Source organism: Aulonocara stuartgranti, assembly GCF_965226115.1.
Source record: "Aulonocara stuartgranti genome assembly, chromosome: 4".
In the NCBI taxonomy this organism is placed as follows: Eukaryota; Metazoa; Chordata; class Actinopteri; order Cichliformes; family Cichlidae; genus Aulonocara; species Aulonocara stuartgranti.
In genome coordinates, this window is record NC_138942.1 from 3,432,871 (window position 1) to 3,459,447 (window position 26,577).

Below are 26,577 nucleotides of genomic sequence, written 5' to 3' on the forward strand. Positions count from 1 at the left end.
GTTCAGCGTGACAAAATCTCCGATACCACCCCGTAACACTAGCATTGCACTGGCAACAACGGTGGCGTGTCTGCGTGCGCGCTACGCCAGCCACGGCCCGATATAGCTCGCACGCCTGTGTGGATGCAAGGCTTAAAATTACATTTAGAGGCCATATTGTTTCATTCGGGTGACACGCACACACGAGACGCACTTTCAGATTCAGTTTCACACTGTCGCCAGAATCTCCTGTTGATACCGCAAGCTGTAAGAGAACATATCATCCCGAGCGTGTGCGAGCGCTTGTATATACACGTGCGAGTGTGTCAGCATATGCATGTCGACAAGCCGGGGAGGAGTGAGAAAGCAAAGCACGAGAGGAGCAGCGAGACGAGGGATCAGGATTTTGGCTCAAATACAATCTGTGGAGGAGTCACTCAATGAGCTGACAGCCGTCAGTGAATCCTGGTGGGGAGAGGGCTGAGCCACTGTGGTCAAACACACACACGCACAAACACAAACACAGAGAGACTCCATCAGCACCGGGAAGCTCAAACAGACAGATGGGCTAATTCGTGACTGACTGTGTGTTATGAAACATTATCTCTGTGTCAGTGAAATCAAAATAACATTTTGGGTGTAAACGCGGATCTTGTAACTGCCAACAGAACACCACATGGCTGTGATACATGCATATGGACCGCGATGCACGGCCTCGGAAAAATGTTTTGTTGCTAAACTGCTGCAAACGCTGTTTATTGAGTCATCTGGGGTGAACCGCATGCAGCCGTATACGTTTGCCAATGGCATCCCACCTGCCGCTGCCAAATTAAGCCATCGAATCAATTTCAAGAGTCTGCAGGAAAATGAAGGCCATTATAGGCATTGAATTTTATTTGCTCTCTATTCAAAATTAAAGGCTATTGACAGACGGCTTTGTTTTGTTCTCTCTCAGCCACTCCACGGTGAGAGCGTGGATAGGTGGTTGTGGCTGCATTTTAATGGCCTGCCCCTTTAACGGCCGGCTACAGAGCCACTTTATAATCCCCATTGCCGGGATTTGTGTATGCAGGGAGTGTATTGTAGCTAACTGAACCTGGCTCGCCGCTCTCCGCGGATGTTTTGTTGTCAAATAATGGGAGAGTGATGGGGTCCTACCCCGCTGTGAGCCACCGCAAAGATTAGACAGATCTTCACACTGGACGATTGGTGAAATTTATCACTGTCACCGGGTGCCAATCCACGCTGCATTTTTACCCCCTCCCCTGCCTTCCCCTCTCCTCTCCTCTCTCTCTCCTGCCGCCCACACCCACGCTGTTTGTGGTGGTTTCTCATTTGGAACCTGCAAACCAGTTGTCATGTGTACTTTCCACTCCGATAGTGATAGCTTTAAGCAGCGCCTCAAAAAAAAAAAAAATCACCCTCTGCTTCACGCTCTTTGCACAAATGCTCATCGCGTTCACCAACTGGTGTGCATGGGAAATTTTAGGAGATGCCAGTGATTTGTGTTGGGATGGATGTGTGTGACATCCCTGAGCGAGTGATGAATTTGGAAGGGGGAAAAAAAACCTGAATTTTTAATTTAAAACTAAAATGTTGACTTCTGTCAATTTCAGCTGGTTAGAAACGCCCTTCAGCCTGTGAAAGAGCTGCCCTTCAACCATAGGAGACATATAGAGGTGTATATAGTTATATAAGCAAGCTCAATACCTTTTGAAATTTATGAGCCAGCTGACGTAACGCTCAAGGATACGAAGCTTGTACTTTAAAATACTTCGTTTAGCCACCGTGCAGCTGTATGTTATTATGCATATGTGTGCAAACTGGCTGCTAGAGAGGCATCGAGCAGAAAAGGGGATTTCGCCTTCCTTTAGTCAGTTGAGAGGCTACGTTTCCCAGCCAGCAGATTTTGATCCCCTTTGAAGCGCTAGTGGAATTAGCATGCAGAAGAGAGTGCTGAAAGGTGCTCCGGCCCTTAACTCAATCTCTCTCGCTCTCGCTCTGCCTCTCCTCTTCCTCAGGTAAAAGTAATGGATTGTAGCTGACTCTGGCCTCAGCCCTGTCGCGTCACGCCTGCTAGCCAGCCAGGCGGGAGGGCAGCGCTGCGGGCTCTGTTATTTAGCATCCATTCCTCCACAGTCACACTTGCTAACTCTGAGGCCGACTGTCCAAGCACACCAGGCCTCGAGGATGCCAGCGCTGCCTGAACTGAGAGGTGACACCCCCCTCCACGTTCTTTAACAGATTGCCACCCTGGGCCAGCCTGTCTGAATACCAATGAATAAAAAAAAAACAACTCCTTACTGCGGCAGTGAACAGGAAGAGCAAGATAAAATATAATAAACACAATAAAAGGAACATATGGTTAAAATTTCTTGTATCTTATTTTTCCCCAAACATCTGCTAATCAATATTACAGACACTCACACAGAAAGCAAAAACAGGCCTGCAAGACTTACTGTCACAAATTATTCTTTCCATTTCTGATAAATCAAGCAAAATCCATAAAGTCATTTTTGCTTACCATTACATGAATTCTAGAAAGGCACCAAATTACTGTCACATCTGAGTGTAAAACCGCTGAAAAACCAATAAAAGACAATGTTTAATGTGTTATCCACATCTGCTTAACACTGTTTATGAATCAAAGTTCTGTTGTTTCCAGTGATAAACTTCACGACTCTTCCAATGAGTCCTCCTCCAGACCAGCGGTCTCAAACCCCCCGGCCATGGACCAGTACCGGGCTGCGAGAGTTGAGGCTCGGGTGTGAAATTTATGGTTTGTTTCCCTGGGTCTTTTCCCGTGTTGTAGTTGTGTGTCTTATTTTGAAAGGAATATTTACCCATTACCATGGGCTAATTATGTTGCAGAGACCTGGAGCCATTCATCCTCAGCTCTAAAACAGGCATTTATCTCACAACTAATACAATACTACTTGGTTAGGGTTAGTAAAAGATCACTGTTCTGATTGATATCCATATTTCCCACTAGAGACTTTACATGCACTTCCTCACATGACCTCTAGATGCCTCTGCTCTTAATCTGGGTTCCTCTGTTTATCACCGATCACAATAGATGATAACAGTCTACTGAGCCGGCTGCTAAGAAGAGAAGGGCGCCTATTGGTGATATGTATGGGAGTGATAACAAGCGATAACAGCCATTCAATGGGCTGATAACATCGGCTATGGATGCTGAAGCAGGCAACTGTTTTCAGCAAACAAACTGATAAACCCAGCGCATACCACCTATCCAACGCCAAACAGCAGGCAAACTAAGCAATTATAGCCGGTAAAAGAAAACTAAATGCCCTCGTGTTTCTTTCAGGTGTTTGTAGAGCAGAGAAACTTAAGAGAGAGAGCCGGCGCTAAAACGAGAGACAACAATAGACACAGAAATGACCCCAGTGGGATGATGAAGGTGCTGCGTTTGCAGCATGTATGTAGGGGCAATGTTTCTATCATTACCACCATAAACTCTCATATAATATTAAGTGTACCATTTTTAAAAAATCATACTTTAACAAAGCTTTAATAAGCTATAATGGCATAAACACATTAACCTGCATATTCTGAGACATGCATAATGTGCCCTGACAGTCACCTAGTTGATGGGTATGCAAATGTTGAAGTAAGGAGCTGTGAGAGGGAAGTCGGAGCGAATGTTGATGCACAATCAGTGCAGGAGATCTTCCTTGAACTGACAGCTGTCTGTGAATCCTGGTGGGAAGAAGCCTGAGCCACTGCGCTTAATGAATGTGCGCTGCCATCAACTCAGAATCTCGACCAAAACAGGCGAGCCTGCGTACACACCGACACGACATTAGCAAGAAATTTTTTAAAAAACCCATCTATTAGAAGAAAAAAAAAAAGGTCTTTGGAGTAAATCAAAACTACAAACGCTGCTCGCAGTGGTGAGTCATATTAGGTTGAGTGCGAGCGAGCTATAAAGGAAAGTCAGCTATAAAAGAAGCTGGGAAACCAGCACTTGTGTGACTTTTCCAACACAAAGAGGACAAATCATCTGTGCCCACGTTACATGTGCATCAGTCAAGAAAAACTCTAAATGATTTAATATCTCAGGAGATATGAGTGTGGAAAGGAAAACAGCATCTGCCGAATGCAAACAGAATCAACAAAGAGGACGAGCAGACGCGCGCTGGAACTCACCAACACGTGATGCTATTTACCGTGCATCAGTTGACTGTCAAACGCGTGAATTGGAATGACAATTATAATTATAACATGAGCCTGCTGGAGTATATACAATATACGACAATATTTACACGGCCTTAGTGCGTTTTATACGAGCCAGGCCGCCGGTTCTGACGTTCCCGCGTAGCAGAGCTGCTCGGCGAGCACACGGTTAAATCGTAGCTGTATATTAAAGCAAGTAAAGCAATTTGAGCGCGTTTCATGGCGGGGAAGCATTGAGAAAACACAAATGGCAGGTTTTCTTTAAAATTGTCTATCATAATTTGTGTCTCTCATAACATTTTCTTTAGCATCCAGAGTCAACGTGTAATGCCAGGAAGCTTTGGATAGGTTTTGACAGACTCTGCGTGAACACCACATACAAGTTTAAGTGCATTTTTTTAAACCTATCATTCGCCAACCTACCTTGGACTAGATGTGACTGAAATACAGCAAGTGTAACGTGTCATTTCCTCCCTAAATAAAACACCTGTTTTCCCTAAACCAACTCCAGTGTGGTGAAGTGAAGCAAGAGGCATCGCCGCTCACTTAAGGTGACAAACAAAAGCACAGTCCATTAGAAACGGCTCGCAGAGACAATACGGCTACATTAACAAATACAATCATGGCGAACAGCACGTGCATTTTTCATTTCTCCTGCCACTGCTTCGTAAGGCCGCGGTCACACCGCCGCAGCGATATTGCCAGACAAAATGAGTCTGAAGAGCTGGCTACGTGTATCTGCCTTCCACGCTACCTTAACTTCTGTTCTGCCTCCTCACTGGCAGGGGAATTAAACCACAGCGTGCAGCAACGGCAAAAGTGAAAACCGTCCTCATTAGATGTGATAATAAGCCGTGTGGCAAAACCGTGCTCGCAAAAATTGCAGTACATGTGTCGTTTAACATGATGTATTAGTTCAGGTTGCAGTTTGTCTTTGCGAGCTATTTTTAATGGATTTCTGCAGCCTAGGACATCCGGAAGGGAATGTGCATTAGAAGAGACAAAATGAGCTCTGAACTGGGACATTAGTGGGTTTAGATGTTTCCTGGGTAATAATGGCAAGAGAAAAACAAAATGCATCATCTCGTAAACAACAGGAAGTGAGTTCTGCATTAAAAAAAGGGGGAAAAAAATCGCTGGCCCGGCATCTTTAGGCTCGTAGATACAGGGAGGAGGTGCACGTAATCTCTGTTTGATGGATGTACAGACAAGTCATGACGCCCCCCTCCACCTCCACTTGGAATGAGTGTTGCAGTGTAAACTTTCCCACTGACCAAAATCTGTCACAAAGCCATCCAAGGTCTTTTTTCCCTTTAAATTGCCCGATATGCAGCAGCAATGACAGTCATCTCAGAATGTCATCTAAGCGAACAATTAACAGAGCAGCAAAAATGTGAGGTCAGATATAATTAACATATGTGCTGCTCAGCTATAATTGCTGAAGTCTAAAGCAAGTAATTAAATCAAACAATGAGTGAGTTCTTTCTCTGTAAAAAAAAAAAAAAAAAAAAAAAGGACGAGGGGGAGGGGTTGCACGCGGACGCCGGTACACCGCGCTCCTCTCCGTCACACCGCCCCTGGGACCATCACCGCATATTCGCCGCGCCGCTAAAAGACAAAGCAATAGACACTCTGCTTGTGATGCTACGTGCGCTCGGAGGAGAAATGACGCTCATTCCCAAAGGCCAGCAGAGATCCCTCATCTCTTCAGTCACATGCTTAAGATGCACCTAATTGACGGCGGCGAGATCCGCTCATTATGATACATGCATCTGGCTGGCCTGTCAGACAAAAGGAGGTGGAAGGGAGCGGCATTAAGCGAGTGGCAGGAGCATTATCAGTCTATATTTCACAGGTGTCAGCGGGGACTTGTCCCCGTTTCGTCCTCTGGGTGTCATTTATTAAATGAAGGAATGAAAGGGATGTTTAAGGTAGAAATACAGGCCTGCCCGGACGAGGGATTATACACTGTTAGGGGGAGAAAAATTGCATTTGAACCCCAGATACAAAATCAGGCCTCTGGGGAATTTAATTATTGACCTAACAGCAATTCAAGATCGCATGCAGCCTGCATGCTTCAGGTGCAGAACAGTTTTCTAGGCTAAGGGCTCCTTCAGAGTATAATGCACAAAAGTAAGATTTAGCACTGCGTTAAAATAATTTTCTCTGGAAATGCAACAGTCAGTGGGTTTGCTTCTCCTGTGCTTTCACACAGTGATTCCATAGTTTGTGTTTATTGTGCAACTGATACTTTGTTTCTCTGTCTTCTTTTGATCTTGGCTATAGTGATCATATTTCCTTTGATTGATTTTTACAACACATACACACATTTATTTAAGTGGACATATTTTACTTTTTCTTATTTTAGTTTTTTAAGTTGCGCGCGCGCACACACACACACACACACACACACACACACACACACACACACACACACACACACACACACACACACACGTCGGGTATTCATATCTTGAAGGGACATCTAATTGACACAATGCTTTCTCTAGCCCCTTAACCCTAACCATCAAAAACGAATGCCTAACCCTCATCCTAAACCTAACCACAACCCAAGTGTAACCCTGTCACTAAAACCACACTTTGAGTCTCAAACACACACACACACACACACACACACACACACACACACACACACACACACACACACACAATTAGCTCCCCTATGAAAACGTCATTTCCAAACATCCTAGTTTAATTTTGGATGCTTGCATTATTTTAGGACTGATACTGCTGGCTGGCCCTCACGCTCTCCTGACCTAAATCTAGCAGAGCCCCTCTGGGACATGATGTTTTAGTTCATCCGATACCACCAGGTTGCACCTCAGCCTGTCCAGGAGCTCAGCGATGCCCTGGTCCAGATCTGGGAGGAGATCCCCCAGGACACCACCCGCCCTGACAGACGTGCATACAAGCACGTGGCGGCTATACTTGTGTGTGTATGTATATATATATATATATATATATATATATATATATATATATATATATATATATATATATATATATATACACACTGTAACAATGGATGCTAATGTTAGCCATCACCAAGATTTTAGACAGGAGTTCAGGATGTTAGCAAGTAGTCCCTGTGCGCCGAAGGCTTCTACTGCTCTAAATCCTCTGTTTCAAACATGCTTTCTACTCGTGCTCCGTCTGATATCACTGAGAGTGTAACGTGGTCATCTCAGGCACACAGCGAGAGAACTGGTGGTATTATTAAGAACTTCACAGGGGTTTATCTTATGAAGTAAATGTTAACTCAACAGTTTAGTTCACTATAGCATAATGACACCATGTGAGCTTCAACTGGTACCCTACATGTGACAGGATAGCCATTCTTAGTCTTCAGGATGCTGACTAAATGGTGCTAGAGCATCCATTAATGTTCCCTGTTGCTAATGGTATAATTCCTGGTGATATGAAAGTGTATTTGGCTTTATGTAATGCATGCACTCCACAATACTTTCTGGGGGAGGGGGTGGATTTAAGAGAGATGAGCGTGAGCTTTCTTTAAATGCCTGTGTCACAAAAGTGAGAAACACCAGTGATATCAGACAGAACAAATTTAGTTATTTTTATATGTTGTCACATCAAGAATCTTTAGCATTCTCGCTTCGTGGCAGTAGAGGTAGAAAACAGATTGAAAATTGCACATTTCCATTCATAAAATTCAGGAACTAGGAGTCTCCAGTCAACCTGCCTTGTATATCCTCTGACTGTGAGAGGAAACCCAGGCGTGAAGAGAGTGTACAGCCTCCACGCTGGGAGGGGGAGTCCTTTCAGAGGATTTGTTTCTGTCAAATGAAGAAGGGGCTGGCAACTTTTGACATTATGTTCCCAGCAGACCAAGGATGAGGTCAGAAGCAGAACATCATCTTTTTTTTTTCCTTTTTCAGTGGTAAAACTCAGCTGCAGAGTGCCTTTTTACACCACGTCTTCTTTTCATAATAAACCAATATGCTTTCAACCTGTGTGACCCAGGGACCAAGGCCTTCCTGAGCAATTTCAAAACACTTTGCGTGTGCTCTGTTCTTGACATTTAAAACCATATGAAAATGAAAATGGATCCCAATTAGAGCCGCGGGAAGAACGAGGCCCTCTTGGTTCTCTTAGTAACTAGACGGTTTAAACATTTCCCCCAACCAAATGCCTTGAAAATTGACCTTCTCGTTCTGCGAGCGGCGATAAAAGCAGTCTGTGGTGGCCTCAGATCAAGCTATTTTGATAGTCATCTGTGAGGATGAAAATGTAAGAGTAAAAATAAGGGAGCGTAATCGCACAGCGTATAGCTGCAGAGGCAGCACCTTGAATTTAATGTTCCACATACTCCCAATAAAGTAACATGACATTAACCACTAGGTATTAATGTAAATCACAGGAGTGGGAGACAGTAATAGCCACTTTAGGACAGGTGATTATTATTGAGGCGATTGTCGGAGGTTTGACACACGTACTGAATAAAGTCTAAAAATATAGAAGCAATGTGCCTCCATCCTACAGGGTTACTGACACAAACACACAGCGGTGCTGTAACAGGCTAATGCGAAAGACGCATAAGAAAAGTCTGCTATATTTAAACTTGAGCGCGCCGAGGCAAGGGAGTCGGCCGGATCACCTGTTGAAGAGCATTCATTTGAGCAGGGGAACAAAGGTCAGCATCCTTGCTGGAGCTTTGATTGGCAGGCGGGGGAGCTTGATGCCCACAGCAGCGGCCCAGCGGAGCAGCCAACGGTGGCGTGTGGCTTGGCTGGGCCACATTTCTGACTCAATGCTGACTAACTGAGTGTGTCTGCTGACAGTGTGTCTGACTGATAGGATCACCCCGGGAGGCTCTTCCAGGCCCTTTACAAAGTGTCTCTGATAGGCCAGGCCCGTAGCACTGCCGCGAGGGCCCGCCGACAAATTAAATTTAAGCCCTGCTAATGCATAGCGTAATCATAGAGTGAGGTGGTGATAAATTTTTCAGCGGGGTTACCATGGGCGCAGCAGAGGAAGAGTTCGCTGCAGAATCTGAGATGGGAGGAAGGAGAGGAGAGGCTACAGAAGCAGAGGGAAAAATAGCCGAGTGTGACCTCAGCTCCGTGCTGAAAATCCTACGCTCGGAAGCCAAGAACTCGTATGAAAGAACAACAATAACACACCATTATGAGATGTAACATTTTGCGACGACCTGCGTTTCCAGGGGGAAATTTGAAAGAAAAGCAATTTCACATTAAACTATCTGACACAGTGCAGGTCTGTGGAGTGGAAGGCGAGGGGAGGGGAGGGAGATAGAGAGGAGTGTGCATGTGTGTGTGTGTGTGTGTGAATGGTTGGCGGACGGGGGGGATGCGGGCGGCGGGGATTTTCAGGAGCTTCCTAACGTGCCATTGGCCAACTGGAGCGAGACACACACATCCCCTCCGCCGAGTTAAAAGGGATGGAGTGGATGAAATTTCAAAGCCTCCCCTGCAGACACACGCTCTGCTTTGCACACATCAGCACTGAGATGTTCAAATATTCGACTCTGTCGTTCCAGCCTGGTTCCCTCTCCCGTACGCTAGTATCAGCCATGGTTCTGCTGTGATTAATGAGAAAGCCAAACTCAAAGAAAATGGCTCCACATGCATGTGTGTGCGCGCACGGTAAAATTCTTTCAAGACATCCAAAAGTCAAAAGCCTTTTTTCTTTCCATAATGCTAAAAACTGTCCCTAATTAAAAACGGCGTCTCTGAGTCATATATTTCCCATGATTACTTGCTGCGGGCGGTACGAGAAAGTGAAAGTCACCGAGATAAGAAGGGAAGTGGAAGACATTCACCTATTAAACTCATTCACTTATTATGGCCAACAATGCTTTTCCTATTAGCCGGCACGCTGACAATGTTATAAGACATTCCTGAAATGTACCGCAAAGAGTAACTGTGTTGCCCTTGTACAGACAATACAGAGCCCTCAGAGCTGGAGCGCGTTCGCTTCCCCTTCCTCCGCTTTTATTTCCCTGACTCGACGGCTTTGATTTGACCAGCCGTCTCCTTTTCTTTACGAGCATCTCTCGTGCCGAACATCTGTACGGCCACCGTCGCACCGGTCGGTGCTATAAAACTAATTAGATTCTAACACACTAAATCAAGTCACAACTCCAAGAGCTCCTCTTTTTTTGTTGTTGTTGTTTTTCTTTGTTTTGTTTTTTTCCCCGTCTTTTTATGATGGCAACATCTTTGTTGCTAAGCAGTAGTTGCTGTGGTGATTTTGCACTGCAGTTCCCAGAGATCACAAGTCACTCAAAGAGTGCGGCCGGTACGGTGACGTCTTCCGTGTACGGTGAATTAGATGACGTAACTTGAAACCTTCGCACCTAGTTATTCTATTTTTTCTTACTTGTGTACACTTGAACAGGGAATAATATCACTCCATGCACTCACTCGCTTCGGTTTCCCCCTATCATATGACAGCTGGTGACCAAAGTGGTAACATCCTTGCTCTTGAGGCTCAGTTATAATTCAATATTCAAACCACAGACGGTCTAATAAGCTTCAGTATTATTGGTGGAATGAGATTGCCGCACACTTTCTTTTTTAAAGTCAAATTTAAAACCTTTTAAAAGCCTAAACAAAGAGAAGTGAAAAGCATTTCCACACAGCAACATTACCAAATCAACAAATGCTTTATCTTTTTGAATGTATCTAAAAGTTCAGAGTCAGAAAACATCTTAAAAATACAGATCGTGTGCAAAAAAACAAAAAAAACAACAACCCACGGAGCAGTTTAGCAGTCGCTGAAAAGAATTACTGAAAGATTCAGTTTAACAGAACTCATCAATACGTCCAATTTTACCAGTCAGCGTACCAGCAGGAGATGACGGTGTACTAGCAGCAGGCATGAAAGAATCCATTGGCACCTTATCTTTTTTTAATACAAGCATAGTGTGCTCTTCTGGTTTCATACGGGACTTGATTGTTCAGGAACTCATTGTCCCAAGTTTCAAACTTTTTTTTTTTGCCTCAAAATTGCTCCTTCGACTTTCAGGATATTCTTGGTATTTTTCAAATATCTCCAAACTTGTATTTGAAAGCTTATTTTTCTTCCTTTCATGGTTTGTGTGATACCTTCAGTGAATGTGAGATGAAGCTTTTGAGCACATAATTTTAAAAAAGGCATCAATATAAGATAGCTGCAAATATAGAATGTGATCATCTCAAAATAGAAGACTTCAAGGGTGAAAATAAAAATTTAATGACCTTAAATGTGATCATTGACATGCATTTCTCTTTAAAGATGTGCAGGAACCCATGGTTGTGTCCTGCACATTGAAACGTTGTGATTGTAATTTTGTCGAGCGTCCCACCAAATGCTAAAGTCCCACCAGGAAAACAACAGACTGCAGGATGACCAAAGGTACTGTGACGGCAATGAACCAGACATTTCACTGCCACTGAACTAGTTGCGAGCAGGTCTGCGAGCACTCGTCGGTCGATGTTTTCAGTGCGACTTTGGTTCATTAAGAAATCAATAAAAGATCAATAAGCCGGACTCAAGTTGGCAATTGCATGCAATCAATGATAATATGACAAATAAATTATAAGTTAGCGAAAAATGCAAATCTGCACATGTAATTTTAGAGATAGGAAAGCGGATTTCCTTCACAAATTGTGACAAATGGTAGTTTCTGCATGCTTTCATATAGGAACATAACCAGTTGAGTCCCCTGTTGCACGTGTCGCAGATCGACTGCAACATGTCGGCAGTCTGTCGGCATTTATAAATTAGATGCTAATGGTTTGGAAACCTTCACCAATCAGAGTGACTGCTGCGAGTTGTTTGGAGTCGATCAATAACCGTTGCCAAGGTTGAGGCTGTTGCTAAACCATCACGTGCAATCATTGTGCAACCATTTTTTCCCCTGGTCACAAGAAGGTTGCCGTCCTATTTTTACTCTCGTGTGACTGAAGCACTAACTGAGCTCTCCATTTAGTCACGAGATCAGTATCTTACTAACAAAAGGATTAAAACTCTTAAAGTGGAAATGCTGTTCCCAGCCAAAGCTCAAAGAGCTTTTTTTACTCTCACACATACTCTAGATATTACTAGATTGAGTCAGTATGAATCATAGTTTTTAGCATTTTTTTTTTACTTCTGGCTCTTATTTTTTTCTTTTTCAAACATGCATTTTGATTTGTTTTGGTCCGCTGGGTACTCGACTTTGGAGTAGAGTTAAAAATGATTTCAAGAGGGAGAACGAGGGATGTTCTGAACTGACGGCGAAAGCTCAAAGTAGTTCTCGGCGGTATAGGATAAAGTCTTTTACTGTATAACACACTACGTGATACGCCACGAGGCGGACACCAGGGAATGGCTTCCTGTCGTTTCTTCCTGACCAGAGATCCCAGAGATGAGAGTCGCGCTCACCTATTGACTGGTCTACCACCAGGTCCACCCCTCCCCAGTTTCCCACTGGTATCTGCACTCAGACGCACCTCCATAATCACCATCACCCTCGCTGAGTAATTACGCCGATTAATGCGCAGACAGAGCTCGCCTCTGGCTGTGGATACTCTATCAAGACACGCGCGATAATGGATGAGCGTGCATTCTTAATAGAGAATCCATAGCGCCTAAACCTGGAAAAACATGTGTATACTTTTTTGATTACCCACAATCCTCTTGGTGTAGATCATTTACCAGCCCAGAAACAAGAGAACGCGGTCAGGTTCTTTCGCCCTTGTCGTGGCGCTCTCGCTGACCTCTAAAAATGGACAACAAAGATCATATCACGAAACCAATACTAGCGCCAACAGCCTTTGCACAAATTGATTTACCCACCCAGAACTCACTCCCATCTCAATGAGGTGGCAGGATGCTCACAGCATATATCACTGTCACACAAGCACCCTCTAGTGAAATGTGATTTTTATCTTTATGAGCTTTTTCCCCTCCTTTTCGGTACAGCGTGTAGCGGCTTGTGATAAGTGATGAGAAATAAAGGCTTACCGCATTACGTTAATACAGGTGCTCTGTGCGCATATGGGTGCTATCACACAGGCAGAACGACACTGCTGCGGTCGCGCGCGTTCGAAAGCGGCTGGCGAGGCAGCAGGGGGTCGGTGCTATATGGCTCATAGATCACTAGCGTGTGGGTGAGAGTTGTCACCACAGCCAGCGCCTGGCTGCGAAGCACAACATAGTTTATGGCACACTCCTGCTAGACGTAAGCACGAATCGTGGCCCAGGCAACAATGAGGAAAAGCGCACTAAAAATAGATGATAAGCTTTTTTGCGCTCGCCCCAGAAACAATGGCTCCTTTTGATTTTTCATGCACTGAAACTGTCGAACAAAGGATAAAGGAAGCGGCGCGTAATGTCTGACTGGGCCTGTAGTAAAAGATCTGGATAAATACAGGCGAGAGGCCCCCGCTAACCTGAAACGCACCCTCGGTGAAAGCTGGAAAGACACGATAAACGTTGCACTTTCAAGTGTGTTAAATGCACTAAGATAGTCGGGGCTTTCTCTCTTTCCGACTGACAACCTCTGTTACACAGTTAATTACAGCCAACTGCAACACAGCGCAGTGTCAATTATCATGTGCTTTAGCTCTCTCCCAATGGATATTTTTACTGCCTGGGTTTCACTGCTAAAGTTTCTACCTTCTTTTATTGCTATTCTGCCCAGGTCTCGAGGCTGAATTACATTCGCCAGACAGAGCTGTAAAAACAGAAGGGATTTAAGGATTCAGATTGGTGGAGGGTAACCTAATCTTCCGTAATTGGGGGAATGGTTCTCATTTATATCAGCCTACTTTAGAAAGCAAGCTCGTCGGCAGGCTGCTATCATCCCAGGCATTTTACTCCGACGATTCATTTTCATAAAGGCAGAGGAAAGGGAGGCCGGGCCGCCACCGCTTTCGAACACGCATATTAAACCTAATCGCGATTAATCAGCGCGCCGCTTTGACTTTGCAGGTTGTGGGAATCAACATACACAGCAGAAATGTTGCACAGAGATCCTTCATGTGCTCGCTGGGTTTCGCCCGAGCCGCTGTGCTGCTGGAGTGCTGTGAAATAACACATTCTGGGCTGCGTTGTCTGAAAATGGAACTAAAATGGTAATCCTCTGCCAGGCAAAGCGTTCTCGCCTCGCCAGATGCTTAGTTCTGAAATTTGCCTAATTGCCACGCTCAGATCAATCCCTTTCACTCTGCCAAATGAATCTGCCAAAGTGTGTTGTGAGCGTTTTGTTGGCCCAATATGGGCATTTTTTTTGCCTCGCAAAGATTGGTGTTTTCGTGACTTGCGGTGAAGGCCTCGGAGACTTTTTAGTATTGGTGACATATCTGCACAAGCGGAGGAGCGTCCAACCCTGCTGACCCATGTGCCCATTAGCTATGGTGTTGCAGTGAGGGCACAGGGCCCGTCTTGGCTCCATCACACACACACACACACACCCACCCACTCTTCATATGGCTCAGACACATGTCGTGGGCAGACTAAACGTGGCCCTCTGATCAAAGAGCAGCATGTACGGATGGACGCTGACTTCCTGACCCCCCCTCCCTGCACCCACACACACACTGACTATCCTTTATTGTGTACAGTAGGCACAATCACTGCACTCTAGGCATGCACAGCTCTGTAGTAACGCGTTTTCCTCTTTAAAAAACCAAAACCCTGTCACAACTAATGGTACGTGGGCACAAACACTGAATTTAAAAAAAAAAAATCCTACTCGTGCATCTGCTACTGTAGTCATTAAAACTACGCTAAGTGCTTTTGAGGCTATGAATGGCACACACATATGCTTAGCACATCTTGGACCAGGAGCAACATCCATCTACAATTCATCCCCCATCTGCACGGCGTCACCAGAAAAATGACGGCGGCGTAAAAGTCCTCGCTCCACAACAAGAGCAACGTCGGTTAAAAAAAAGAAAGAAGAAAGAGAAGCGCATCTATCTGTGTGCGCGTGTAAATATGGAAAGTGACGGATGAATCAGAAGTTTAGTCAACAGAGAAAACCTTGGTTCCAGCTGCCCGGCTGTCTGATGAGCCACTCTATGCTTGTCAACAACATCCCCTATCATTCTCGCACAACTATCTACTCACAAAACCAAGACCCGCCCCCTACATCCCTTCGGCAATTCCACCATCCTCCAGGAGAAACACCTCCGAAAGCAGAGCGGCTTGCTCGCAGCGGCGGCGGCAGAAATCCCTTTCCCTCCTCGACTCTTTCCCCCCCCTCCCTCTCTGCCTTCCCCTCTCTTCTCCTCTCTCTGTATTTCTGTGCATGTCCTCTCTCATTCCTCTTTCTCTCCCTTCCCGCGCTGCTTCTCCTGCTGCCGCCGCCGCTGTGTTTGGCGCGACGGATGAAAACATAAAAGAGGCAAAGAATAAAAAGAAAGCGAAATAGACAAAACCGATGTTGGGGAGGCTGGAGAAGCCAAATTAGCATGAGAATACTCACAGTGTTGTTGCTGAAGGAGCGCGGGGATGGGAGCGCGGCACCGGTCCCTCCGTCAGATACAACCTGCACAAGATTGAAGAGGAGAAAAAAAAAAGAAAACCGAGGCTGTGAGAGAGCGGCAAAGCGAGAGGGGAGAGGAGGAGGAGGAGGAGGAGAGAAGAACAGGACAAGGAGGAGGAGGAGAAGAAGAGAGAGGAGGAGGGAGCTGAGCATCTAAGGCACGCACCAACAGGAGCCCAAATAAAGAAATAAAAGGATTCCTCGAGCAATGTGCGTGTGTTTGGGCAGCGATGCTGTGTTTGTGTGTGTTGTGATGAAAGGGGGCGGGGAAGCTGGTTGTCTTTGGGAAATATAAAAACACACACACACGCTCACATGCGGGGTTGCACTTGGCCGCACAATCACATCTGACAGGTCTGATCTGTGGTCCACCTACCTCCTTATCGCTGCCTCACTCTTCCACAGTACTCTGCTCTCTCTCTCTCTCTCTCACAAACACTAAATCTCACTCGCTCGCTCGCTCTCTCTGTTGCTCACACTGATGCCAGAGATTCGGCCGCTACAGGGGAGCTATCGCCCTCATCACTGTATGTTGCTGGAAGAGGGAGGGCACCGTCGGATCTCCCGCCCGCCCACGCCAAACGGCCCGACCCCTCCTCCCCTCCTCCATCTCCACCTCCAATGTACAGAGAAAGAGAATGCTTCAATTGAATGAAAGCAATCCCAGCGGCATTGAGGCAATTATAGAGGCTGCTGGCACTGTTTTCTGCTTTTTTCGTCCTCCCCTCCTCTTTCTCGTTCCCTTCATCCTCTCCCGGGCTGGTGGAGAGTCTGTTTTCTCTCCCTTTTAGTTTCTCTCTGCTCCAGACATATGCCACTATTAATGTAGCTTCTGTCACTTCAGCTGTTTCGGTCAGATCACCTCCATCTCTGCTTCAACCTCCGAGGCCCAGGTAGAGTTGCCTCTCTCCCTGCCCGTCTGCACGGCTGCCAGATCCTTCTGAGCCCCCAAAAAGCTCCTCGAAACCTGACTCTTCACTCCACAAACCCGAGAGCGTAACTTAGTAACGGCACAGCGAAGAACAGAAACGCCCCAGGGAAAACTTTAATAACTATCTCTTAGGCTCCTCCTCGTGCGTTTCTGTCTTTCTCCTTGAAAAATCTGGTGCTACATATATCATCATCAAAAGAAGAGCTGTAAGTCAAACACCTCAGCCTCTAATCAGGTAGCTCTCCCTCCTTCCCCTCCACCCCCGCTCCGTGCATCCCCGCAGCCACTACTGCACTTTATCTCCCCTCAATTAACATCTTCCGAGCGAGCCTCTATTATCTTAACCACACAGAGCAGAGAGGTCCTCCGAGGAGACACCGTGGAGGACGGCTGAGCTGTGGACAGAGGGCTCCCAGCCCTGCTGCTGCCGCCGCCGCTTCAATTCGCAGGCCTAATTAAAGCCCGAGTCAGACATGACAAACTGCGAGCGGAGGTGCAACAGAAACAAACACAGTCAGAGGCTCTGCCTGCGCGGATGCATGTAGCCCGGAGGATTCTCTTTGTGAAGATTATCTGCCAGAAAACAGACACGTCCATGTCAACGTCATGACAACATCATCCAAATCTCCTTTGACAGTTTGCTCACTTTGATTGTGCTTTTCTGTGCAGACGCCACCACCGCGTCGCGGCATCTGTACCAATGCAAAGGCTCAAGGATTCCCATAAAATATTTAAGCGATACAGCGCGTCGATGTCACGCTCGTATACGACTAATTTCCATTTTGAAAATACACCCCCTCCCTTGCGTTCGGTCGCCCTCGCTAACTTCAATTTCACCCAACGAAGCGATCAAACCGCACATTAAGCCATCAAGCTGCCCTCTTTGTCCTTGCTTCCATCACACAACAACAGTGAGAGCCGGTCCCCCCTCACACCTCCACTCCCGCCACAAAGGAAGCTTGGCTATTTGGACGTCTCTGCCGTGGACTTTGGCTGAGGCTAGACTATTAAGAGTATTCTATTACTGTTAGGTTAACCTGTCACGCTTGGATGTGGCTCTCTTTATTGTCTGGCTGCTGTGAAAGGGCAGGGGATAAAACTCAATCAGCGGGACAAACGACCACACATACCTCCATTCATCAGGACCCGGGGTTTCCCCCGGCCACCGCGCCCGCGCTGTAACGCCGCGGGGGCGGACTTGGCTCCTTAAAATTAGAGACCCTCCCCTCAGGAGCCAATCTGTCCAAGGATGGACGGATGGAGTGAAATCTTTGGTAACATCAGATTTCACTCCTTAATCACGACTTGGGGAATAGCAGCTCTAAGAGGGATGAAGGAGTTAATGCATCGACTGAGATCAAGTATTGCAGTAGACAATGCGGGGGAGTGATTAAGAAAGCAGACTAGTGATCAGTGGATGACAGGGGTCAATCCCCTGTTGGGCAATTGGGTAGTGGCCCTGGGCTATGGTACTTAGCCCCAACAAAGCAGCCAGACACTCAACTGTGTGAGTGGATAAAATGTCAAATTCAACTTCACCCTTTGCCAAGGTTCAAAGCAAGAAGATGACAGTGAACGCTTTGGTTATTAAAAAATTCATATCGTAATGAAACAGCCGTGTTCCATCTTCACACATCCCCCTGCAGCAAACACGGCACTCCTTTTTTCATGGGATCCATCAAGGGAGGGCCACAATTAAGTGACTAATTTGATTAGGAGATAATGTGAGTCCCACTTAATGGAAAGGACAGACTTCACAACACAGGCAGATTAGTTTGGTGGATGCCTGCTTATTAATTAAGACAGCCCTCCGTGCCCATATTAAGTCAAATGCACAGATGCAGTTTTAATGGGTCAAACGTAAGACAAATGGAAATTGGGATGTGGAGGAGAAAAAGAGAAGCTGCTAATACTTGACGATGAAAACTAAAAAATGACCATGAAATGTTTTAATTAAACTTGTATTAACGTCTCCTTAAAAAACAAAAGGTTTGGTGCACGCTCGCGTTAATTATCCCTTCGTAACGTAATCGGTAGCTTGTTGCTAAAACGTGCCGAAGCGCTTCTCCTCTTGAATTTCACTGTGCTGCGTCTGTGTTTCCACTGTGTGTCATTGCACACCATGGCAACAGCAAGTCATTACACTCGTTCAAATTACCTCTCTCACTGTCATTCAGGTTTTGTCTCTGATTCTGCATAAGCCTTTAGACGAACTCCTGCTTTTTATTCATGATACGATCGGCATGCTAACGCACTGCTACGACTTACGCCTCGTGCCTCGGAAGATTTGATACAAGCATACAATGAATTATTTATTAATAAACTCATTTAATCTTTGAGCAAAAAGCAAATAAATGGCCCAATTTTCTCCTTTGAAAACTATAAGTAGGCCCGAATTCTTGTCTTGACTGATGCACGGTTCCTGTGAGCAGCTTTTTTATTTTTTTTCCACTCTGGCCTCCTGCTTTCTTTTGTCTGTAGCTCGTGTCCTGCATGCCCCAACGGCTGCCCAGTGCACGCTGACAATCAGCCAGATGGATCTCCAGCGCGACGATTTCTGAGCCCCTGTAGAAAAAGGTAAAAACCACAACCAAAAGCATGAGAGATTACTGTATTTGCGGCAGTCCTTGAGTTTGTGCTCGCCGTCTGGCTGGAGTATTCAGCCACTGCAGTGCTCTGTCATTCTGGGCACACAGCACACTCCCAAGCGCTCTATTTACGGTAGCCGAATCCCTGCTGCGTGGAGCAGGAAGGGTATAATCTCCCAGTGGTATTCTGGGTGGTGAATCTGCCGGTGTTGTCTGTGCATACCAATAGCAACCTCACCTCTGTCTAAGGAGTTATAATGTATAGAGAAAGAAAGAAGCGGAGAGCCGGCCAACAGAGCGCTGAGGTGTTGGAAGGGAAACGGCGGCGTCTGGTACCCCCGGTGGGGAAATACATTCGCTCCCACCAACACTACCAGTGCGAGTGTTACCACTTTGGTGTCTCCTACTCGTACCACCTGCGCCTGTACAGTCGCACCGTGCTGAATTCAATCAAGCAGTCATGTAAAACAGCTACGTCTACGTAGTGTTTATGTATGCCACCACCTGCAGACACGGGGCTCATTCTGAGAGCTATGATCATCTCGCTGCAAGAAAATGTGATGGAATTTCATTTGAAGAGAGCGTATCTGCAAACTGAAGAGGACTGTAAGAGAAGGTGTAGATTAAACTGCTGTGAGACTCGAGCATTTCTCTGACATGGGCTACAAAACATTGGATTCATCTGTATTTTTTAATCTATTTTTCCAGACGTGGTCACTTTGGTATTGCTTTTTTTTCTGGCTCTATTCAGACATACGCCCGACGCCGACAGAATGAGCCGTAGCACTCGCGTTCTGTGCTACCCGAACTCGATCAAAGCCCTCTCGATCGTGCACCGCGCCGACCGATCCTGAGACGGATAATAAAGTTACTGCTGTGTGCTCATTGCTGCTTGGAGCAATATTCATTTCTAATAGATGTTATTGAGGAAAAACTCTGCACCCCCGTTCTAATTTCGTGTGTGCAGAAAGAGCGTTGGTTTAATACATACGCACACAATTTTAATTCTTTCGCCCATGACAGAGTGAGACTCTCAGACTGGATGTCTTACACCAGCAGCAACCATGTCTGAACTGACCAACTCGAGACGCAGGAAAGAGACGTGAGCTTATGCAGTCTTGGGTTTGCCTTTTCTGTTAACATGAAGGCACGCATTTAATCGTGTTAAACCTGAATGCTGCTGTGAGGACTGTCCTTGCAACTTTTACTAATGCCTGAAGCTGACATTGTGGAAAGGAGCGCTACATGGATGCGAGCGCAGACGCATCGCACCGCAATGCCCTGAAGTAACGAAGCGCAACAATGCTACACGACGGCTAGTGTCTGAGGCGTCAGGTGACTTCCCTCTCGGCTATGCGTGCCCGATGAGGCCTCGGCTTCCTTTCTGAATACGATTTGTGCTGAGAACTGGGCGAGCCCAGGGTGAGAGCCAAACCGACAATGCTGAGATGGAGGGAAGATTCAGAGAGCCTCTGTTCTCTCACTGGGGGATCCCCCACATCATTTAGCGCCTCATGCAGATCGCTGCTAGTGGTAACACAGCCCTCTGGGCCTGGGGAATTAATGTACCAAGCAATGGCAGAAGTGATTTATTAAAATAACACAGCCTGATGAGAGAGGGACCAGGGCTGCTCTTCCTCAGCTCAGCCCCATATGTCACAGAGGGAGGAAGTGGAATCATATAGGTGCTACAGCGAAGAGCAACAAAGGAGAGACTGAGAGAAAGTGGAAAGCCACTACACAAATTGTGCAACAGTCCTCGCTGTCATTGCCTATTTATTTACCCTCTTTCCATTTGAGTCAGGCCTTGTATTAAATTGATCCCTCCTGCCGCGTTTTGCCTTGTTGAACAAGCGCAAAGCCCCGTTAAGTGTCTGTGAAAGGCTGGTGATTGTGTTTGCGGCGCCCCGGGTGTGATGTGGCCGTCTGCTCCCCTCTATCTCCCCCGGACAGACGGGATTAGAGGCTGAGAGAGGGGCTGAATGACCCTCTAGGGGGGGACAAGAGACAGGCAGGCTGTGAGCAGCTTGGTCTAGAGCTCACACGCAAATACACAGTGACAAATACAGGCCTGTGCACACACAGACTCTCAGCAGCACAAGCACAAAGTGTTTAAGCTTAGCTTGCCCCCAGACAGAGGCACGGCCATCCGGAGGCTTGGCCACGCGCAGAGGTAGACACGCACTTATCCACGAGCTCGCTTATTAGCTACAGCGGCAGCACCAGTGAAAAGCCTATGTATCCTCTCGCTGCTGGTGATATAAAACATCTGCTGTGTTGTTAAACATCTGCTGTTTAATAGTTCATATCTCTGATATTTTATCATTTTTCATTGAGCTAATCAAGATTTGCATAAATTCCTGCTGATATCGTTCCCGCCTGCTACTGTAGAGTGACAGCGGGTGATTTCATATGTACTGAAATAAAGGAGCTGATGCAGTTTCCTCGCAGAACCTGCGATGGTTACGGGCAGCCCCTCGTCACTACTAGGATGTCAAAAATGGCGATTTTTCTCTAAGCTGCTGACGTCTTAAGTATATGCACAAGGTGTCCTTGAGCATCCTTTATGGCAACAGCGAGAAGCATCTCTGACTCCCAACTCATCACACATGGATGCTCATCATAAAGGACACTAGGTAAGTGTCATATTGCAACATGCAATATGAAAAATTACAAAATCTACTCATGCAGATTTCACCGGCTTAACCCAAACAATTAGTTTACAGCTAACCATTGACAAAAACTAAAAAAATACAAAGGCGAATGAGTGAAAACCAATCAAATGCTTGCTGCATTGCAACTCCTCCAAGCTCATAATGTTTACGCCTTTATGACTGACATATTTTGGCGTCCAATATTGCCTCTGGTTTGGTCACTGCAGTAAGAGGTCTAAAATTTGCATGCATTTCCATCTTATGCTTGCAAGCTCATCCAGCATGGCTGACTATACATACAAGAGCGGAGTAATTTCAAATGACTGAACGACAAACACAGGTCGGAGGAAAAAAAACAGAAAAGGAAGTGAAGTGGATTTTTTAGGAGACACTGATATAGTCAGATACAAATTTAACTCCAATGTAGCGGAATCTGAGATTTAAAGCGGCTTTCCCCCATCAAAAATGGATTCCTGGAAAAATAACTGCAGTCTTCACAGATCCCTGAGAGGCTGCCGCACACATCTCCCAGCCTGCTCCATCTGATCCACGGAGCCCCCAGGGGATGTTACTGTACCGCTCCCCCCGTCAAAGCAATGGAGCAGCACTCATTCACATCAAGGAGCACACTTTGAATCCATTCAGATCAGATGATTACGATGCTGGGCACCTTCCTCGGTGGGGCAGATAAGTGGAGAGGCTCCATCCGACATTTACATCTCATACACCTCATCAAACACTGGGTCTTTGTAGTCATGTGTTACATTTGAATAAAGCAAAGCTGGAATTTTTAAGCAGTGTGAAAATTCATCAAACCTTCCATCCGGTGAGGCCCTTGTCTCTCCTAGCAAATAACTCTTGGTTACCTTATTCAAACTGAAAGTGGCAGGGCTCAAATCAAATCAAGTCCAATCAAATTGCGCTCGGGTGAAAAAGTGAGGAGTGGGGACGGAAAGGGAAAGGGCTCAAAAACAGTCACGTTTTCTCAGAGTTCAAGTTCTCTCAACCTTTTAATGGCTCGCTGCTGAAATTTACTAAATAATGCAGGTGAATTTGCACAAAGCTCGTTTTCTTAAAAGCAGCAACAGCTTCGTTAAAGACAAAGTCAGGAGGAGAGGAAGGTAAAGAAGGCAGTGCAGAGACTATAGAGATCAGTGTGAGCTTTGAAGATTTAAAAGGTGTGTTATGTTCAAAACGGCGACCTTTCTTTGTGTAATTCTGTCACTTGATAGAAGAAACGTGTTAGAAAAATGCAAATGTTTATCCATTTACCTGAAAAGGAGGACTAGCTAAAGGAAACCTGTCCTTTATAAACGCATTAAGAGACCGACACGTCGTCAAATTCCTTTACACGATGAATGCATCCAGACAGAAAAAGACCTGAATGGAGACAAAGGCAGAGATAGAGAGCGAGAGGCAACCACGATTTCTTCCTCTGCCTCCAGCTTGAACTTTCGGGGCAAAGATGAAATAAAATAACAATGGGTTACTATAGAAATAACGCTGGAGCTCATAACTAAGTAGCTGGGAGAGATGGGGAGCATCTGAAGGAGGTGGTGGTGGTGGTAGTGGTGGGTGGGGGGGAGGAGGTTTGGAGGGGGTCCAGCTTTTATCTGTCAGCCGCAATCCTCCATCATCAAAGCTCTTCACCACTTTCAGGGCCAGGATGCAAAGACACCAGTAGATCATTAGTCTCCAGTGAAGAACAGTAATTTATCCGAGTGTTTTTTTTTCTTCTTTTCCACAAAAGTTGAGAGGAGTGAAAGAAGGTTTGTGTGGGTAAGAAGGATAGAAAAAAACGACAGAAAGAGGGAGTAATCTTTTTTCAGTAAGTCAATTTCTCTGGGCACTAACCTAGCTCCCTTTGGGCTAGCGGTGCAGGTATCAAGCCTGCGGTCTGACGGGCTCCTCTCTCTGTGAAGCACTAGCCCTTTGCAGCACATCAATACACTGAACTTTTCCAGCAGAGTACCTGAGCTCTCCTGCATGACCCGCTTCTCCTTTATCTATTCTGTTTAAAGATACCAGTTGCAGGAGAAGGAGCTTGATTACCTCCTGGGACAGCCCCGCTCCTCTTTAAGTTTTCCAAGTGAGAAAGTGTTCAGAAGTTTGTTGACAGATCTCTGCTGCAGCGGGAGGGAGCGATGGACACGGTAACCTTGGCTCTCCAAAGGACAAACTGAGAGTTTTGAAAAGATCAAGCGGGAGGGATTTTGTTTATGCAGGAGATGGACGGGAGCAGAACGGAACGGGGAAAGCAAGCGAGCAAGGGGGAGACGAGCGACTCGAAGGAATAACCTTAACGCCTGACCCTAACAGAAAGGGCATACTGTGGCTCCATCATGCTGTGGAGGGAATTTCGCTGGCAAAGGTCACTGCAAATCAACCACAGTGATCGGGAATATTCGTCTTTATCCTGTGATGAAATATTTCTTTCCGGGTGGGAGCAGATACTTGCAGGATAACAGTACTGCCATCCATATAGCAGGACGGCTACTGACAGTGGAAACAATTAGCTATGCTCCCTTTTAGTCAACTGATCTCTGACTAACTGAACAACTAAACCATGTGTTTGACAGTGTTCACAGCCAGTATATATCAAAAAAAGAAAATATATAGCATTCCTTCTCTTCAGTAGACTTCTAGAGACTTTATGAACAAATGCTACTGTATTTTCCACACTTTAAGGCTCACTTAAAATCCTTAAATATTCTCAAAAATCGACAGTGCGCCTTATGTATGACTTCTGGTTGTGCTTACTGACCTCTAACTGATTTTATGTGGTACACGACGCTCAAAAATCTTTAAAAAATTGTTTTAGTATGACTTTGGTAAGCTATGAAGCCGCACCGCTCGATGGACTGTTGGAGCCTCGCGGAGTAATCTGTGTCCAAAACTCCGTCTTCTTCATGTCCCAAAACAAACACTGCAGCATCACTGAGAGTTACAAACTGTCTGAATTCTGTAATAAAATGATCAGTGTTGCTGCTTTACCAGGTGTAACAATTAAGTCTAACATCCAGGCATCCATGAAAACAGAATTTATTACATTTAACGTTAGACGTTAGCAGGAAGTTAGCTCGCTAGCTTCCACCTAAACAGGATATAGCATGTTCTGACTGAGAGATTTCTGAAACATTCAAACGTACAGCTCTGTTATCACTTCCAGCATAAATGAAGACAGAAAAATAAACAGCAGTGACGTTTGTAGGGTTACTGAAGTTGGACTAGGTGGTATATAACGATGTGCTACGTGTTTGCTAGCGACACAGCTATGTTAGCATAACATAAACAGTGAAGCTGCAGGATGAACGCTAACTTTCTTCCACTCGATAAAAGTTAACGTGAGGGTTCCTGATGGTTAGGGACAAATGCAATCGCATGGCAGGATGCTGTAAACGGACCAAACTTCAGTCAGGAGAACAACTGAGATAATGCATCCACAATACTAGTTATTAATATACTGCAACAACATGGGAATAGAGCAGCTGTGATAGAATACAGCATTAATGAATCAATGGTACAGAAGTGGAGGAAGCAAGAAGATTGAGTTGAGTAAAGTTTGACTTATCTAACTGTTTTGTTTTGCTTAATGCGCCTTATGGTCCGAAAAATACGGTAAATGATTTTCCTGTAATCTGTCAACCGACTGGATATACGGATCTAGGACTCCCGTCATGGATGTCTGGCCAAGATAAAGCAACATCACTCAAATCCTTTTCATGTGAATACGAATACAGATAATAGTCTGGTTAAAAGCAAGTTGTGCAGAGCTGAACTAAAGGTATTTAGATGTGTCAACCTGCCTGACTAGCTTTCACTCATTCATTGTTGCTGCTTTTGTACAATAGAGACAGAAAAAAACGTTGACGTAAAAGCCTCTGTTGATAAGAAAAGTTACTTAACTTTTACATGAAAGTCTCGCTTAAACAATTCAGTATTTTAAAAAATGCACAAATTGTTTAAACAAGGTGTTTGAGTAACTGTGTGTTTGCAGCTCGATATATAAGCTAAGAAATGTGCACCAGGCAGTGACTCGGAGAATCTTATACTCATCTGTAATCTGTACGTCGTGTTTAATGAGGAAGAATGCCTGCACAGGCAAACATTCAAGCAATTCAGCACTGTGACTACAGTGTATTTGGACAATACACCATACATCTCGTCAAGCCTGTATAATGGATTCGTGTGTCAGGGTGTGACCTAAGGTGTTTCCTGAGGAGCGCTGTGTGTTTCCAGGCCTTCATAAAAGCCCTTTCGTTGTATAGTTGTGTGCGTCACTGTGTGTGTGTCTGGCTTTGTAGTTGCCGGGCTCCACAGGTACACAGGCCATCGATCACACGACGCGGCCATTATACACAGGCAGGGGTGGAGGTGGATAATGCTCCCACCACTGCCACCGCCGGGGCCTCGACCGCTTGAGGGTCAAGCGTTTGGCTGGCCAGCGGTAATCAAGCAGACAGCGGGCTGGCTGTCTGCATGACAAATCATGTCACCGGCACTCATCTGTAGACTTGAGCACGCAAATACACCTGGCCCACCTACGCACAACCCGTCTACCGGGTTGCTTTTGGGATGTAAAAAGAAGAAAATGCGAGAGGTAGCATTAACCAACAACATCTGTCACAGATTGGTTAGAGAACAACCTGCACTACTTTTTCTTAACAAAACCAAAAATGTGTTTAATTCAGGTCCACAAAAGGAAATGAT

General features: G+C 45.6%; 1 protein-coding gene across 3 annotated transcripts in view; it reads right to left on the reverse strand.

Moving 5' to 3' along the window:
* Positions 1-26,577, reverse strand: part of LOC309704600 (RNA binding protein fox-1 homolog 3-like) — a 352,816-nt gene that overhangs the window by 246,600 nt on the left and 79,639 nt on the right. For all 3 annotated transcript variants that reach the window (XM_082529847.1, XM_082529845.1, XM_082529846.1), the window contains exon 3: positions 15,635-15,697. The gene's annotated coding sequence lies outside the window, so the exon portion shown is untranslated. The remainder of the gene's footprint in view (positions 1-15,634; positions 15,698-26,577) is intronic.